The 17,697-nt window shown below is 34.5% G+C and overlaps 1 non-coding gene across 1 annotated transcript; it reads left to right on the top strand.

Annotated features, from left to right (window-relative positions):
- The first annotated feature begins 780 nt into the window (after nt 1–780).
- On the top strand, nt 781–886 carry LOC144455999 (U6 spliceosomal RNA). The gene has a single exon (XR_013484910.1). It is a non-coding gene; the product is annotated as a U6 spliceosomal RNA (small nuclear RNA).
- Nucleotides 887–17,697: the final 16,811 nt, after the last annotated feature.

Here is a 17,697-nt window from a genome sequence, read left to right on the forward strand (position 1 = left end):
GAGATGAGACTAGTCACCAAGATCTTAGCTTTAATAGTAGGTAGGACAAAAGGGATCCCACGCAATTCAATTTCTTCTTGAATTGTTTTAATTTCTTCCTTCATCTATGAAATTTAAAAACATTTTGTTCCATGTAGTTTAGATGTTATGAGCATTTTATATTAAGATCTGTTAAAAAGATTGTTCTTAAATTTGTTTGAAGTAATGTTATATCTAAGTAGTTCTAACCAATAGTTTTGTCTGTAAAGATGCTGAATCATCCTATATTTCAATAAAGTTTATTAGATGAATTCTCCAGAAGTTTAGAGATTTGTACCTGCATTTTGGAGTTTTTTATGTTAGTTTTTAAGGATAGGAAACTTTTGGTAATACTAGTCATCTGATTTTTTTTCTAGGCACCTGGTAGATGCTAAATTTTGCTACCTGCCCTGCTATGATACACGTTTCCCCCGTTTCATTACTTCCTCCTCCTCCTCTTCCTCATAGCTAGCATTTATGTAGTGTTTTAAGGTTTGCAAAGTGCTTTATAAATATCATCTCATTTTAACTTAATATCAACCCTAGGAGGCTGATTCTATTATCATCTATTATTATCTTCATTTTATAAATGAGGAAACTGAGGCAAATGGGTGATTAAATGGCTTATTCAGAATCATATAACTAGTAAGTATCTGAGGATGGATTTGAACTCAGGTCTTCCTGACATCTAATGCTCTATGTACTTTGCCACCTAGCTGCATAACTATTTTCAGTATTTTGATTTTTAAAGAAAAGCCTACTATGCTCATTTTGGCAGCATGTATACTAAATTGGAATGATACTGAGAAGATTAGAATGGTCCCTGTGCAAGGATGACATGCAAATCCATGAAACATTCCATATTACATATATTCCATTCCACTCTATTTGCATAAAACTTCATGACTCAGTCATTTAACAATTTCTATTGACATGGAATTTATTATTTTTTAATAATAACATCTATGTCACATGGTTATTGTGAGGATCAAGTAAAATATTTAAAATGCTCTGAAAACCAAAGTATGATATTATTATTGTTGTTGTGGTTGTTGTGGTTGTTATTGTCTTTGTAGTTATAGTTATTAATTATCCTCCCCCAGAAACAAGCCACTTTAAGTTACATTTGACAAACTGATGGCATCTATCTTTTGGTAGTCTTTATACTATTTTGTGAAGTGAGGTCTATTTGTTTCACAAGTATTTCTGTGGAGGTTTCACTTTTTGAAAATCAAGCTCTGAGGACATTTGTCAATCCTCTTCCTCATTTTTCAGAGAAAATGTTCATCTTTCTACAGTTACTTTGAAGTTGGCACACTCTGTGTCTCATTACCACTGGGAAAGTTTTCATTTGCTTACCATCTAGATCCATTGTAATGTGCGTTTTACTTTAACCAAAGATACATTAAGACTAGTATTCTGATACAGTAAGACTAGTTGATTGCTCTAAATCTGTACTTCCTATTAAAAGCTAAAACTAATTAATTGCTTTAAATCTGTACTTCCTGTTAAGCTTTGACTTCAGGATTCCAGTCAGTTTCTTAACATATGCAGGTCCTCAGCTTTCCCTTTGATTGCCTTATGTTTGATTTGTCTTGTCTGACATTTATTTTTAAGTATTACTTTGATCTACTAATTCAATTGCCCTCTGTTTACAAACTGAAAGCTTTCAGTTTTGATTCATCTATGATACGCATCAAGAATTTTGTACTTATCAATACAAGTTTCATTTCAATATCATTTAAGAATGTTTCCGTGAAATAAAATAGTTGTTTAATGTGATTTTCAGTGGAACCATATCACAATATCGTCTATGTACATATGTACATATGATGTTTTAAAACAGTTCCCATACTCACTCCTATTTAGAAGTGATGCTGATGGAGCTAAGACTAAGAAGAATAATAGTGGGGTTAAACTATCTCCCTAGGAGATGCCACATTTTATATCAATTATTTTTGACATTATTGTGTTGGAGCCATGTTTTAAATATATAACATCTTTTCATATCAGCATCAAATACTCATTATACTTGGATCTAGTTTATACATTTGCAGTGCATGACTAAGCCATATGTGTAGAACTGAGTTAAAGACTATGATAATCAATAGACAGCATAAATGTTACAATGCTTGCTCTTTATAGCCTCTGGCACTTTGGGAGGAATTTTTCTTTTTGCTTCTCAGCCAAGATAATTATTTTCACAGAAGTGTTTACATATTTTGAGCAATATAAGCTGTGGATATTTTTCATAAAGTTCTTAAATATATAATTTCCTTTATTCACAGGGGTCAGTTAGTGGTATTTAGGATGTTTAGTTGTAAATACATGATGTCATCTCTTAAGAAAGAAAAAAATCAGACTTACATCAAAACTTGAGATGTTTGCTCCCAGTTCATATGCCATTTTGAGGTATTTGAGCCATGATTCTGGATTTTTTTCTGGGCCAACTCCTCTCTAGTTTTGAAGAAAAAACTAGTTTCTGTCACCTTTTTGTCACAACTATTCTGCCATTCATTATATTAACCACAGTCAAGAAATAGCTTTCTGTTTCATGTTTGATTCAAATTGGGCTTTTGTTATGTTATATTTCTTTTGACTGTGTAGATGGCCAGAAACATTCCACCTCCTTTTTACTTTAGGTTTCTCTATTTTAAATGGGTGTTAAACTATTATGTTCTTTATACTGGTTTGCCTTGTCATGGCTTTAATGTTTTGGTTTTCATTTTTTATTTTAGGTTAGGATATCAGGAACTTCTGATTTATTTTTGTTTTCTGTATTCCATTCCACATGTTTCTTTTTTCAGTGCCTTTAGTAATATGTTCAATTTTTCTACAATGTATACTAGGTATATATTGATCTAACCTTCAAGTTATTTGAAGGCGTATTTTTCAGGTCTTTAATAGTTTCTCCAGCTATTTCTGTCATAATACTTGACATATCCTTAGGAATAACCCCAGGTAGTTCCATCTTTCCTTCTACTTTTACTTATTGCAGTTTTCTCATTTATAAAATAAGAGGGTTGCATTTGTGCTTCTCTAGATATCAAGATTATGACTCTATTATTCTAAGACTCCAAATCCAGTGCTTCTTCCACTATACCATGGTAACCCTGGGTGCAGCCTAAGCATCCTATAGGAAGAAGGAAGGAAAAGAAGAAAGATAAAGAAAGAAGAAAAAGAAGGAATCAGAAGAAAGAGTAAGATGATATTAAATAAAAAGAAGAAAAGAAAGCATGAAAAGTAAGAAGAAGGAGGCAGAAGTAAGGAGAAGACAGAAGAGAAAAGAAGAAAAGGAGGGTGAAGGTTGAAAAGGTAGAAGGAAAAAAAAGACAGCAGGCAGCAGGAGAAAGAGAAGGAGGCAAAGAAAGAGAAATAATAAAAGCCTGAAATACTTGGAGTCATGCAGCAGAGTTTGTGGTTTGTGTTAATTTTTTAACCATTTACTATTATGCCAGGTAACCCCTGATTTGACATTTTCCAGGCATCTTGCAAGAGAATGCAACCTACATAACAAATTACTTACTTGGATTAGAATGAATAGTGTTAACAAACTTTTTCTCTCACACACCTATGCATATGACTATTTGAATTGGTTGACCACAATTAGCATTGGTTTTTATGTATTTTTGACCCTACCAGGAAAAAACAAACAAACCAACCAAACTTACAGTGGCTGTGTAGAAAAGAAGGTCAATAAGTGAGATATCAGAATAGTATAAAGTTAAAACTAAGCAATGTTGAAATACAAAGGAAGACATACTACCATTGTCTTTGAACTTATAAAATGAAAGGTCAAATGACATGTGAGGAAGAAACAACTTTGCAAACATTGGTCTCTGTGGCTACTTTGTGTGTTCTGAGACCTATGGGTGAGGGTGCCATGGAGGGAGATACCTTTTAAGTTTTTTTTTCTTTTTTTTTGCCAGACTTGTGATTTCAAGAATCTAGGGAACTCCTGGTAAAGAAACTCTTCACCACTACTGATTAGAAACTCAATTTCAATTTACAATATCAGAGTTGGAATTTTTATAGTTGTTTATGAAGTAAAGAAGTCATTTGTTCATTTTTATATACCTAATATGTGTCAGCTACAGAAATTGAACCTATGTCTTCCTGAATCCAGATTTGTTTCTTTATCCATGGTATCGCACTGCCTTTTTTGATATAAATATTCCCTTATCATAGCTTATCTTCAAGTAACACCTTAATATATTCAGAATGATATAACCATAAGGAAATCCAGTTTTAGAACCAGAGTTAGAGACTATCTGTACAAATTCCAGCAAAAACCAATGGCTCTATTTAATGGGATAGATAATAAAAAAATATATTTCTAGTGTTTTTGCCCAATATTCTGATTGTCATTATTTTCTTTGTTGATTAATTAGTTTACATATTATTATGATCATAGAACTTGAATGGAAGTGATCTCAACAACCATCTATATCCATATACAAAAGAAACCCTCACTACAACTTGACAAGTTGTCATTCAGATGACATTTTTGGATGCCCTCAAATGATGAGAAATTTACTATTTCTCAAGGTAGGCCTTTCTACTTTTGGATATCTCTAACTGTTAAGAATTTTTTTTTGACATTAAACATATATGTGACTCTTTGAAACTTTAAGTTATTGCTTTTGGTGCTGCCTTTGGGGCCAAAAAGAATTAATACTTCTTCAAATATTTCAAGATAACTATCATGTCCTCCCACCTCTTCCCTTTTTTAGGTTAAACATTTCTAGTTCTTCCAACAAAACTTCATCGTGACATGAACTTTACCATCCTCAATGTCCTGCTCTGAACATTCTCTAGCCTATCAATGTCTTTCATCAATCTTGGGCTTTGATCAGGACACTGTATTCCAGATGAGGTCTGATAAGGGTGAAATACAAAGGGACTATCATCTCTTTATTCCAGGAAGTTGTCACTCTCAATGCAGCCCGAGATCACATTAACTTTCACATTACATATATGACACTGCATATATGTAGAAAGCTTGTAATTAGTTAAAAACCCTAGATCAGTTTTCAGATCATCTACTATCTAACTATCCCTTCCCTATTCTATGCTTTTGAAGTTGATTTTTTGATTCCTCTGAAAGATTTATATTTATCCCTTTTCAATTTCTTCTTTGACAACACACTCAAAGCCTTTCCACTATGTTCTATCTAGATAGTGACTTATATGCCTACTTTCCCATCTATACAAAGAATTCACGAAAGTCATCTATATATGACTGAGGTGCATCCTCGTTAAGGCTGTTAGTGGATAATAAACAGGCTTTCACAAGAAAAACATTCAACAACGGACCATATCTTTATATTTAACAATGAACTGAAACATGTAGAGAACACAAAATCCCATTTTGTGTTTGATTTAGTAGAACAATGCCACTTCTTGCATGTTCATTTACAAAAAGGTATTCCTTACCCATACTACAAAGTCATTCAACATTCCCTAGAAGATACAGTGAAAGAAATAGCCCTGTTCATTAACCAGAGGAGGCAAAAAACAGGAAGATCAATGGCTTGTCAAACACATTTTTCAGTGTGATGAAGGGAATCCAGAGCAGTATCTAGTTCGAAGAACAATTCACCATGGACCTTGAGGTGCTCTGGATGATCCCCTTTAGGAAGATTTTGCTGATTGCCACAATATTACATAACCTCCTAGAAGAGAGATAGAGTCACTAAAAGAAATATCACCTGTTCATCCATATAGGAAAACTAAGTGGATGAAGAATAAATGTCTATTGTCTGATTTTCTCCATGCATTTGGATGCACATCAGATGGTTTGTCCATTAGTATGTAATTTGGGGACTGTACTATCCATAGATAGTAAAGGTGGAAAGCGAGTTGCAACCAGATTCTAACAGCAGGAAGAGTAGGCTGGATTGCCTTCAAGAGATTCTAAAGCTCTTTCACCGACCCCAAGCTTCACATATTAACATTCCACTGGCATTTCTATATCACAGAGCCACATAGACTATTATGCATCCAACAAGTTAAGAATGAACATCAAAAATGGGTATGGAGAACACATGCTTAATTTGAGCAGGATCTAAAATATAGCCAATAAAGAACTCTGAAAACATTAGTAAAATAACCTCATTAAGAAATCATATGATAAAAAGAGAAGATGGACTGGTCATGGGGCAAAAATAAAGTCTGCCAGTGAAGAACCAGAGTACTTTATAGATACCCAGAAAATGTTAGTGGAAAACAAGACCTCCAGCACATTTAATGGACTCTCAGGACATATAGGAGGCCATTGACAAGAGCCATTCAGAATAGTCAAGTATGGATGGGCTATGATTTGCATTTTGAAAGGAACACGTGAATCAATGATACATACATACATATCCATATAGATTTTATATATATATATATATATATATATATATATATATATATATATATATATATATATATATATATATGTGTGTGTGTGTGTGTGTGTGTGTGTGTGTGTGTGTGTGTGTGTGTGAGAGAGAGAGAGAGAGAGAGAGAGTCAGTCTATATATATACATATATATGTATGTATGTATCCATTTTAGTGAATTTTATGTTATTATTTTCAATCCAATGCTCTGGCAAGGTCTTTTCAGATCTTGAGTGCAATCCAATGGTTTAGTTGTTTCTTCCATCTTGGTCTCATTTGCAAAGGTTTAAAAGATATCATCTCTATCTAAGTCATTGATAAAAGTCTGAAATATCATAAAAATCAAACAAAGGCCTTTGGAGCATGCCACTGGAGATCTCTTTTCAAGATGACATTGAACCATTAATGACTTATCTTTGATATTGGCCATTCAACCAGCTCTGGATCCATATAATTGTATTATTCTTTAGTCCATACCTCTCTATCTTCACAAGAATAAAATGATACATATTATATCCCCAAGGTTATAAGCCATTTTTTAGAGTTTAATGAAATTATCTCTGAATGAAGTTTCCAGAATTTGTCATACTCATAGATTAGGGCAATTCTATGGATATAGTTTAATCAGATATTTAGCAAGTCATTTGATAAAGTGCCTTGTTCTATTCTTTAAAAAAAATTTTTAAATTAATTTTTCATTTATTTTTGTCTTGTTCTATTTTTGTGAAGATGAAGAGACATGGACTAAACAATAATCAATTAAAGCATAAGCCAAAGGACTTAAAGTAAAGCAGGAAGCCTAGGAGAAATGAAATTCTGTCTATTAAGTCGACTGCACTATGGGTAGGGGAGATAAAAAACAAATCAGTCCATCCTGTCAAAGAACTTGTATCCCATTGGGAGAATACAACATGGAATTGTTTGAATAACTGGACCCAAAGAGTAGTGATGGATTTATTGTCAACTTTTCAGGTCTCCAGAGAAGTATACCAGGGATCTATACTTGGTCCTGCACTGTTAAGTATTTTATTAATGACTCAAATGCACAAATGGCATGCTTATTAAATGTTCAGATAACACTAAGCCAGAAGAAATATTGAATGCACTGACTGGCAGCAAAGAAAGGTACGTGTTATATGAGGATCAACTAAAGAACTTAAAAAGTTTAGCCTGGAGAAGAGAAGTTGTACAGGGATGAGGGTGGGTGATGAGGAGAGGCAAAGAGAGTGGTTTTCAAATATTTGAGGAGCTGTCATGTGGAAGAGGGATTACATTTCTTTTTTCTTTTTCCTTTAAAGGGTGGAATTAAATGGATTGAAAGATGAAAAGAGGCAACTTCAGTTTTGAACTAAGAGGGAAAAAACTTCTTACTAACAATTAGAGTTGACTATATGTGGAATAGACTGTTTGAGCAGTAGTGTTTTCTCCCTCACTTGAGGTCTTAAGAGCAGAGGCTGGATAGCCACTTATTGGGTATATTATAATTGAGATTCCTTTTGTGTTAGATTAGGTTGATTGGATTAAATGGTTACTAGGGTCTCTTCCGACTCCAAATTCTGTGATTTACCCAGATAAGTAAATACAGGGTAATTTGAGGAAAATGAAAGAACTATTAAATGAGTGATCAATCAGAAAAAGATTCTTACAGAGGACTGGAGTGGGGAGCATATATTTCTGGCACAAGACAGCTTACAAGGCAAAGAGAGGGAGATGGTATTCTGAGTTTGGAGAAAAGCTATTGGGTCAGCTTGGCTATAGAGTTCCATTGTTTCTAAAACACTTTAATTTAGTCTCTGTAGGATGTTTTGCTCAGAGAGGGAATACTAAATTTATTGAGCAAGAACTATGTCCATATTCTTATGTATTACAAAAGAGAAGATTATAATAGAAATAAAAAGGGAGGATAAACTATCTGTTACCTTCCTGTTTTAATTAATTATTTTTGCCAAATTTCCAATTCTTGCTAAGCTCAATTGCTTCTAGCTCCTGAGGGACTGAGAGTGTTATTAGTGTCCTCCAAATTTCAGTGCCCTCAGACAGTCTCACTGGCTCCTTGTTATTCATGATTCTTCTTATTTATGATTGATCTGAACAATATAGAAAGATGAATATACAGCCACAATCTTGAGGAACAAGGTAAATTGTAGAGTTATGCTGAACACAAAGTTACTGAAGTTACATGGGTCTCATGAGAAAGGTTTGATTAATGTTCTCAGAGGAATCAAGAAGTTGGGAAAATGTATCACCCCAGCAACTTCCTTTTGTCTGTCTGTCTCTCTCTCTCTCTCTCTCTCTCTCTCTCTCTCTCTCTTTCATCGTGGTGCTCTCATTCTCCTAAAGGCACTCAATTGATACCAGCTATTTAAATGCTTTGTTCTCATGTAGACCATTCAAGTCACTTTTATCTTTCATTTAGACCTATTGAGTTTTGTATTTTATACTCATATAATTTTGTTGATTCTCTTCATAAGTCAACTTTTTTTTCTCTGTCCTTTAAGGAATATGGTTTTTTGAGAAGTGGAAAAAAATCTATTTTAAATAAATGCCTCATTCTAGGCTTGTGGTTCTTTCTCCCTTATATCTATTTGTTTTACACGTGGTCACCACCATCTGGCATTGGCATTGACCAATGTGGACAGCCTGGTCCTTTATAAATAACTCATCTCAGGATTTTTTTTTCTTTGAGTGCAATGAGGTTCATTTCTCCAAAAGGTAATAAGGAAGAAAAGGAAAAAAACCCCCAGCTAAACCAAATTTGAGCATCCTTCCTGAGTCCCTCTTCCTCACTAGCCCTCATTTCCCATGCTTGGGCTGTCCCTTGAGCAGGGAGGTGAGAGGCTACCTGGCATTGAAATGAGTGGAATGTTCCTCTGGCAAATCGAAACCTCTCTTTGCACTCAGCAGGGGCAAGCTTTGCTTTCTTCCCCAGAAGGAACTGCAGTGGTGAGCCATAATCATCAGAGTGGTTTCATAACACTTCTACTGTTTTGGAACTAGCTGTACTTGACATCTGTGCACCTCAGGACAACAAGAAAAGTTCCCCCTCTAGGAGCCCTGCAAATGTACTTTTTTTTTTTACCTTTCTCTAATAATTCAGTCAGGTTTTACCAGACCAGACAAGCAGGAGATGACTTTTCCATAGCCATTTATTCATGCCAGGAAAGCTCATGGCTTGGTTACATTTCTCTCTATTGGTGCTAATTCTGTAGCTTCTGTTTTTTATTTCAACTGGATGAATTCCTTCAATGTCAGTTCTATGATCTCATTGAAATGACACTCTCCCCCAAATATGACCATTTGGATTAATTTACTCCAGCCCAAGGAATTGCAATCTGCTTTAAGAACATTATTTTCAAGGTACCCTCATTCATTTTTCAATGTTCCCTAGGCAGAAGATGTTCTATGAGAATAAATGAGCCATACAGAGAAAGTACCGATAAACTAGCTAAATCCACTATTTTCAATCTAATCATGGCAAGATGGACTTGCCATCATCACATTTGCCAAAAAGCCCTCACTTAGATCTTACTTGAGGAACTTTGCTTAAATAAGGCATAAGCCAAAGGTCTTTTCTGGATTACTATGAGGGGGCCTTAGGTTGAGGGAATGGAGATGTCTAGGCATTAAGTCTTTTTTGCCAACAAGAATTTCAGAAGGAAAGAAAACAGGGGGAGAGGGATAAAATTTTCTTCAGCTATTTGAAGGGGTATTATGTTGCAGAAGGATTAGAATTAGAATCAATGAGTAGAAGTTATAGAGATGCAGATTTGGACTTAATGTGAGGAAACACTTTCAACATCCTAACAGAAAATCAGAGTTGTCATTAGTAGCATGAGGTGTCTAATAAGGTACTGTGTTACCTGGAGGCCCTCAAGTGGAGATTGTATGACTCATTCATTATGAATATTGTAGAGGGTATTTCAGTTCAGGTACAAGGTAAACTTGATACCATAGTAAGGACCTTCTAACTATGAGATTCTATGATAAACATCTCTAAGATTTAAATTTAAGCATATAAAAAATCAAGTTACTGGTATATTTGTATATAGTACGTACTGTTTATGTGTACAGAACATCTTTATGTAGCTCTCATTATTCTTTTGCTCAGAATCTTTTAATTAATCCCAATTTCCTCTTGCTTCAGATCTGAACTCGTCTGCTTGATTTTCAAGATATTTTATAATACCTCTCTAAATTTATTTTCCACTACCCTTCACTATAGTCCAGTTGTCCTCTATCTTGTCAGTCAGTCAATAAGCATGCATTAAATAGTTATTATGTATCAGGTACTGTGCTAAATGCAGGGGAAACAAAAGCAACAACCCTGACCTTGAGAAGCTCAGAGTGTAATGGGAGAGGATAAATGTAAATATCTACATGCATTCAACACATATACACATATAATACATACATGTATTTTATATGCCTATATCTGCATACACACCTAAATGTAATTAGACACAATCACAGAGAGAACAAAATAATAGTTTTAAAGTGGCCTGGCAAAATTTTTTGAAGGAGGTGGGATTTTATCTGTGAATTAAAGAAATCCAAAGAAGCCATGAGACATTGAAGAAGAAAAAGAAAGTTCCTGGCAAAGGGATCAGCCAGTGAAAACACACGCATTAAAGGGATGGAATGAGTGTTATGTACGAGATACCTCAAGAGGCCAGTGTCATTGCATCACAGAGTATATGGAGGGGGGAAGTAAAGTGTGAGAAGATTGTAAAAGTATAGAGGGACAAGATTATGAAGAGGTTTAAAAGTGAAACAAGATTTTATATTTGAGTATGGAGTTAATAGGGAGTCATTGGAGTTTATTGAATGGGGGAAGTAACATGGTCAGACCTATCCTTAAGGAATCAGTTTGAGTAGTGGGAAACTTGAAGGGAGAACAACTCTAAGTGGTCTCCCTGCAATAGTACTAGTATGAGGTGATAAGGGCCTGCAACAGTCTGGTAGAAGTGACAGGAGAGAAAGGGACATACACAGGAAGAAGGAGATTGTGTGTGTGTATGTGAGGGGGAGGGATGATGTCAGTGATGCTAAATGAGAAGGGAAGAAGAATGAGTGCAGAATGAAGGTCCTTAATTTTCTCCACCATAGAGATGATGTCCTCCTTTAAGGATGTGGTGGATGGCTTGAAGGGAAAAGAGAAGGTGTAGAACTACCTTTATGGCAAATAGGGAGGAGAATGTATTAGGGATGTATAGAAGAAATGCTTTCTTCTTATGAAAATTGCCTGTTCATATCATTTTACCATTTATCAAATGGGGAACAACTCTAATTTTTTAAAATAAATTTGGCCCACTTCCCTCTATATTTGGGAAATTAGGCCATTATCAGATAAACTTGCTATAAATTTTTTTCCTCAGTTTCCTATTTTCTTTCTAATTTTGGCTGCATTAGTTTTGTTCATGCAAAAACCTTTTAATTTCATGTAATAGAAATCAACTATTTTACTTCTTATAGTCTTCTCAATCTTTTGTTTGGTCATAAACTCTTCCCTTATTTATAGTTCTGACAGGTACATTTTTCCATGCTCCTTGAATTTACTTACGGTATCTCTCTTTATGTCTAAATCATTTACCCATTTTGACCTTGTGTTAGTATATGGTGTGAGATGTTGGTCTATGCCTAGTTTCTGCCAAATTACTTTCTAGTTTTCCACCAGTTTTTGTCATTTGATGAGTTTTTACCCCCAAATCTTGGGTCTCTGAGTGTATCAAACAGATTACTATGGTAATTTACTACTGTGTATTGTGTACCTAATCTATTCCACTGATCCATCACATTATTTCTTAACCACTATCAGATTATTTTGATAATTACCACTTTATAATACAGTTTCAGATCTGGTACAGCTAGACCACTTTCCTTTAATTTTTTTTTCATTGATTCTTCTGATATTCTTGACCTTTTGTTCTTCTAGATGAATTTCTTTTTTTTTTCCTAGCTCTATAAAATAAACCTTTGGTAGATTGTTATGGCACTAAGTAAATAGACTAATTTAGATAGAATTGCCATTTTTTATTATATTGGCTTGGCCTACCCAAAAGCAATTAATATTTTTCCAGTTGTTTAGATCTGACTTTATTTATGTGAAAAGTGCTTTATAATTGTGTTCATATAGCACCTGGGTTTGTCTTGGCAAGTAGATTCCTAACTATTTTATATCATCCATAGTTATTTTAAATGGAATGTCTCTTTCTATCTCTTGCTGCTGGTAATGTATAGAAATGCTGATGATTTATGTGGATTTATTTCATAACCTGAACCTTTGCTAAAGTTGTTTATTATTTCCACTAGTTTTTTAGTTGATTCTCTAAGTATGTCATCATATCATCTGCAAAGAGTGATACTTATGTTTTCTCATTACCTATTCCTTTTTATTCTCATTGTTATAGCTAGCATTTTCCAGTACGATACTGAATAATCGTGGTGATAATGAACATCCTTGTTTCATCCCTTTTGGGGTTTTCTTCGCAGAGATATTGAAGGGGTTTCACCATTTCCTTCTCCAGCTCATTTTATAGATGGGGAAACAGACAAAAAAGTTTAAATGACTTGCCCTGGGTCACACAGCTAGTGAGTGTTTGAGGCCAGATTTGAACTCAAGAAAAATTTTCCTAACTCCAGGCCCAGCATTTTATACACTGCGCCACCTAACTGTCCTTCAATTGTTTAGACTTGTCCTCACTTGCGGGAAACATGTTTTGTGATTGTGTTCATGTTGGATTTATCTTGGCAGGTAGATTCCCAAGTATTTGATATTGTCTGCTGTTATTTTAAATGGAATTTCTCTGTCTCTTTCTGCTGGGTTTAATTGGTAGTATATAGAAATGTTCATGACTTTTGTAGGTTTATTTTATATCCTGTAACTTTACTGAAGTTATTGTCTCAATTAGTTTTTTTTAAATTAATTATTTAGTGTTCTCTAAGTAAATATAATCATATCAACTGCAAAAGTCATAATTTTGTTTCCTTCTAATCTAGTTTTATTCCTTCCACTTATTTTTATTGTCTTATTGCCATAACTTACATTCTTAGTATAATAATGAATAATAATAGTGATAATGGAAATCCTTGTTCCTCCCTTGATCTTATTGGGAAGGCTTCAAATTTATCCCCATTACAGATAATGTTTGCTCTTGGTTTTAGATAGTTACTAACTTATCATTTTAAGGAAGGATCCATTGATTCCTATGCATTTTGGTATCTTTAATAGGAATGGATATTGTTTTTTTGCCAATGGCTTTTTCTGCATCTATTGATATAATCATTTTTGTTGTTTTTTTTATATAGTCAATTATGCTTACAGTTTTCCTAATACTGAACTAGCCCTGCTTTCTTGGTATAAATACCACCTTGTATGTGTGTATAATCTTTCTGACATAGTGTTATAATCTTAATAGTATTTTATCTAAAAATTTTATATCTATATTCATTAAGGAGATTGGTCTATAATTTTCATACTCTATTTTAGCTCTCCTTGGTTCGGTCATATTTGTGTCACAAGAGGAATTTGGTAGGACTCTTTCTTTGTCTATTTTTTCTAAATAGCTTTTATAGTATTGGAATTAATTGTTCCTTAATATTTGATAGGATGTATTTGTAAATATATATGGTCCTGAGGATTTTTTTAAAGGAGCTATTATGGCTTGTTCATTTTTTTTTCTGAGATAGTGTTATTTAAGTATTCTATTTCCTCTTCTGTTAATCTGGGAAGTTTTTTGTATTTTGTAATATTTTTAATAATATTTATCCATTTTACTTAGGTTTTTAGTTTTACTGGCATATAATTGGGCAAAATATCTCCTAATTGCTTTAATTTCATCTTTATTGAGATGTATGTATCATCAATGGTTTTCATCTTTCATTTTAAAAATCAAATTAACCAATAATTTATCCATTTTCTTGTTTTTTAATAAAACCAGTGCCAAGTTTTATTTAATAGTTCAATTTTTTTCACCTGAATTTTACTAATTTCTCTTTTGATTTTTCTGGACCTCATTTTGGTGTTTAATTGGTCTTTTCATTAGTAATGATTGAAAGTTCTCTATGTCATTAAATAACTTTTCTTTCCCTTGAGAGAATATACTTGACTTTGTTGGGTAGTTTATTGGTTGTCATTCTATCTCTTCTGCCTTCTGGAATATAACATTCCAAGTCTTCCACTCCTTTACTGTGGTAGCTGCTAAATCTTGTACGATCCTGACTATGGCTTCACAGTATTTGAATGGCTTCTTTCTAGCTTCTTTAAGCATTTTCTCTTTCACTTGGGAGCTCTGCAATTTGGCTATAATATTCCTGGAAGTTTTCGTTTTGGGATCTCTTTTAAGTGTTGATTAGCATATTACTTCAATTTCTATTTTATGATCCAGTTTTAGGATATTGTGGCATTTTTCCTTGATGATTTCTTCAAAGATGATATCTAGGCTCTTTTTTTGATCATGGATTTCAGGTAGTCCAATAAATTTAAAATGATTTCTTCTTGATCTGTTTACCAGGTTAGTTGTTTTTCTAATGAGATATTTCACATTTTCTTCTATTTTTTTCTTCTTTTGATTTTCTTCTATTGTTTTATGATGTCTCATAAAGTCATTAGCTTCCAGTTGCCCAATTTCAATTTTTAAGGAATTATTTTCTTCAGTGATGTTTTGCACCTCCTTTTCCATTTGGCCAATTCTACTTTTTAAGTAATTCTTTTCTTTCAGGGTTCTTGATCCCTTGGGCCCAGAAATAATATTGTTCTTCAGGGTTTCTGATCCTCTGTGACCAAAAGTGATACTGCCCCTCAGGATTTCCAGTTCCTCTTGCCCAAACCTGCTCCTTTCTGCCCTTGAATGATGACACAGAAGAGATATAGGTAATGGAATTTCCAAATAACATCTTGTTCTGTATCCAGAACTAGCACAGTGGTCTCCTGTAATCTCTTTCTGACCAGTTGTTAGATCCCCTTACTACCTCTAGCTTAAGAGCATCCCAAACTGCTGCTACTTCTGTCACCACCTCCTGGTTCCCTCACTGGTGTTTCATGAATGTGAGTTCTGGGCTTGCTCTGGTACCCCTATGTCACAGATTTCTTTTTTTTTAATCTCCTAATTTTCTGGGGGGCTGGAAGAATGTCTCACTCCGAGCTTTTGTTGGTTGTGCCACTCCAGAATTTGATCTGAGGTGTTATTTTAAAATAATTTGGAGGGGAATGTTGGGAGAGCTCAGCTAAGTCCTTTCTCTGCTTCACCACCTTGGCTTTGCCCTAAATACATACTTTTTGACTTGGCTTGACTAAAGTTGTTTATTTCTTTGTACAGCTAAAGTGGAGTAGAGGATATCATGGGAAGTGAGTAGACTGAGGAACTGGGAAGCTAAGACATTTTAGGTAGCATCAAAAATGCCTGTTGAATTTTCCTAATGAGGGAAGGAATTGAAGTAGAGAAGATGTCTGTGAGTTAGGTCCTGAAGTCCCTGGGGACCAGTGGATATTAGCTATGAGGATCTTAATTGAATGATTCTTAAAGTTTTTCATACAGTCCTCACCTACTTGGCCTTCTGTAGGTGATATTTCTATGTCCAGAAGTCTATCCTCAAGGCAGATATAACTGGAGCCTGGTCTGGTCTTGGCAATTTGGTTTAATGAGAAGACAAGAGATGGTGGGTCCATGGGGGAATGTGAAAGCCTGGTCTCAATTCTACCTGGTGAAGTCATGTCTTGGGTACCTCTGGTTGCCTCAAGAGGAGTTTAGGGGGCAGCTAGGTGGCACAGTGGATAGAGCACTAGCCCTGGAGTCAGGAGGACCTGAGTTCAAATCTGACCTCAGACACATAATACTAGCTATGTAACTCTGGGCAAGTTACTTAACTCCAATTGCCTCACTAAAAAAAAATAATTGATAACTGGTCAAAGGATATGAACAGACATTTTTCAGATGAAGAAATTCAAGCTATCTATAGTCATATGAAAAAATTCTCTAAATCACTATTGATTAGAGAAATGCAAACCAAAACAACTCTGAGGTACTACATCATGCCTATCAGATTGCCTAACATGACAAAACAGGAAAATGATAAAATATTGGAGAAGATGTGGGAAAATTAGAACATGAATGCATTTTTGGTGGAGTTGTGAACTGATCCAATTTGGAGAGCAATTCAGAAAAACCTAGAAAGACTTGTATGGACTGATGCTGAGTGAAATGAGCAGAACCAGAACATTGTACATTGTAGCAGCCACGTTGTATGATGACTAACTTTGACAGACTAAGCTCTTCTCAGCAATGCAAGGATCTAAGATGTCTCTAAAAGTCTCATGATGGAAAATGCTATCCACATCCAGAGAAAGAGCTATCGAGTTTGAATGCAGATCGAAGCATACTATTTGCTCTTCTTTTTTCCTTCTGTTTTGTTTTGTTTCTTCTTTTTTTGTGGTTCCTCCTATTGATTCTAATTCTTCCTTACAACGTGATTAATGTGAAAATATGTTTAATAGGAATGTATATGTAGAGCATATATCAGATTGCATGCCATCTTGGGAAGGGAGGTGGGAAGGGAAGGGGAGAAAATTTAAATCTCAAAAGCTTATGGAAGTGATTGTTGAAAACTAAAACTAAATTAATTAATTTAAAAAAGAGGAGTTAAGAAGAGGTGTAGTTGATCTTGGCAGGGGGGCCTAGAAGCCTGACCTAATGGCAATCACAAACAGGGCCATGAAGTATGATCTCTCTCTCTCAAGTATGACACTCTTCTCCAGTCCCTTTAAATTCTTAGAATCCTAACCCATTTTTTACTCTTTCCCTCTGATAAAAAAATAAAAAAGATCCTACTTCTCACTAGAACTAAACCTAACTGAATTCCATTTTATCTCCCTTTGCCTGTCTTAGGAATTTGCTCTAGCAGCCAACCTCTGTTTCTGATGTACCTTTTACATCTCCTTTTTCACAGTTTTCCATATGTGTTAGATATGCTCAGGTCTCTGAAACTTAGAAAAAATTTCCTTAACCTTCTGACTGAAAGATGCCATATTTTTCTTCACTTTTACTACTAAACTTTTAGAAAAAAGTGTTCTATGCCTGAAACTCTCACTCTCTCCCCACCCACTCTGTTCTTATCTCCTTGTAGTCTGATTTCTTTTTCACAAATCTACTAAAATTGTCCTCTCAAAAGTTACCATGATGTCCTAATCACTAATTCCAATGGTCTGTTTTGAGTCCTTTTCCTTTCTCTACCACTGAACAATGTTAATATCTTTAGGGATACTTTATCCTCATTCAGCAACTGAGAAAACACATCCT

The sequence above is a fragment of the Phascolarctos cinereus genome, unplaced genomic scaffold, assembly GCF_003287225.1.
Source record: "Phascolarctos cinereus isolate Bilbo 61053 unplaced genomic scaffold, phaCin_HiC Scaffold_2;HRSCAF=192, whole genome shotgun sequence".
Taxonomy (NCBI): Eukaryota; Metazoa; Chordata; class Mammalia; order Diprotodontia; family Phascolarctidae; genus Phascolarctos; species Phascolarctos cinereus.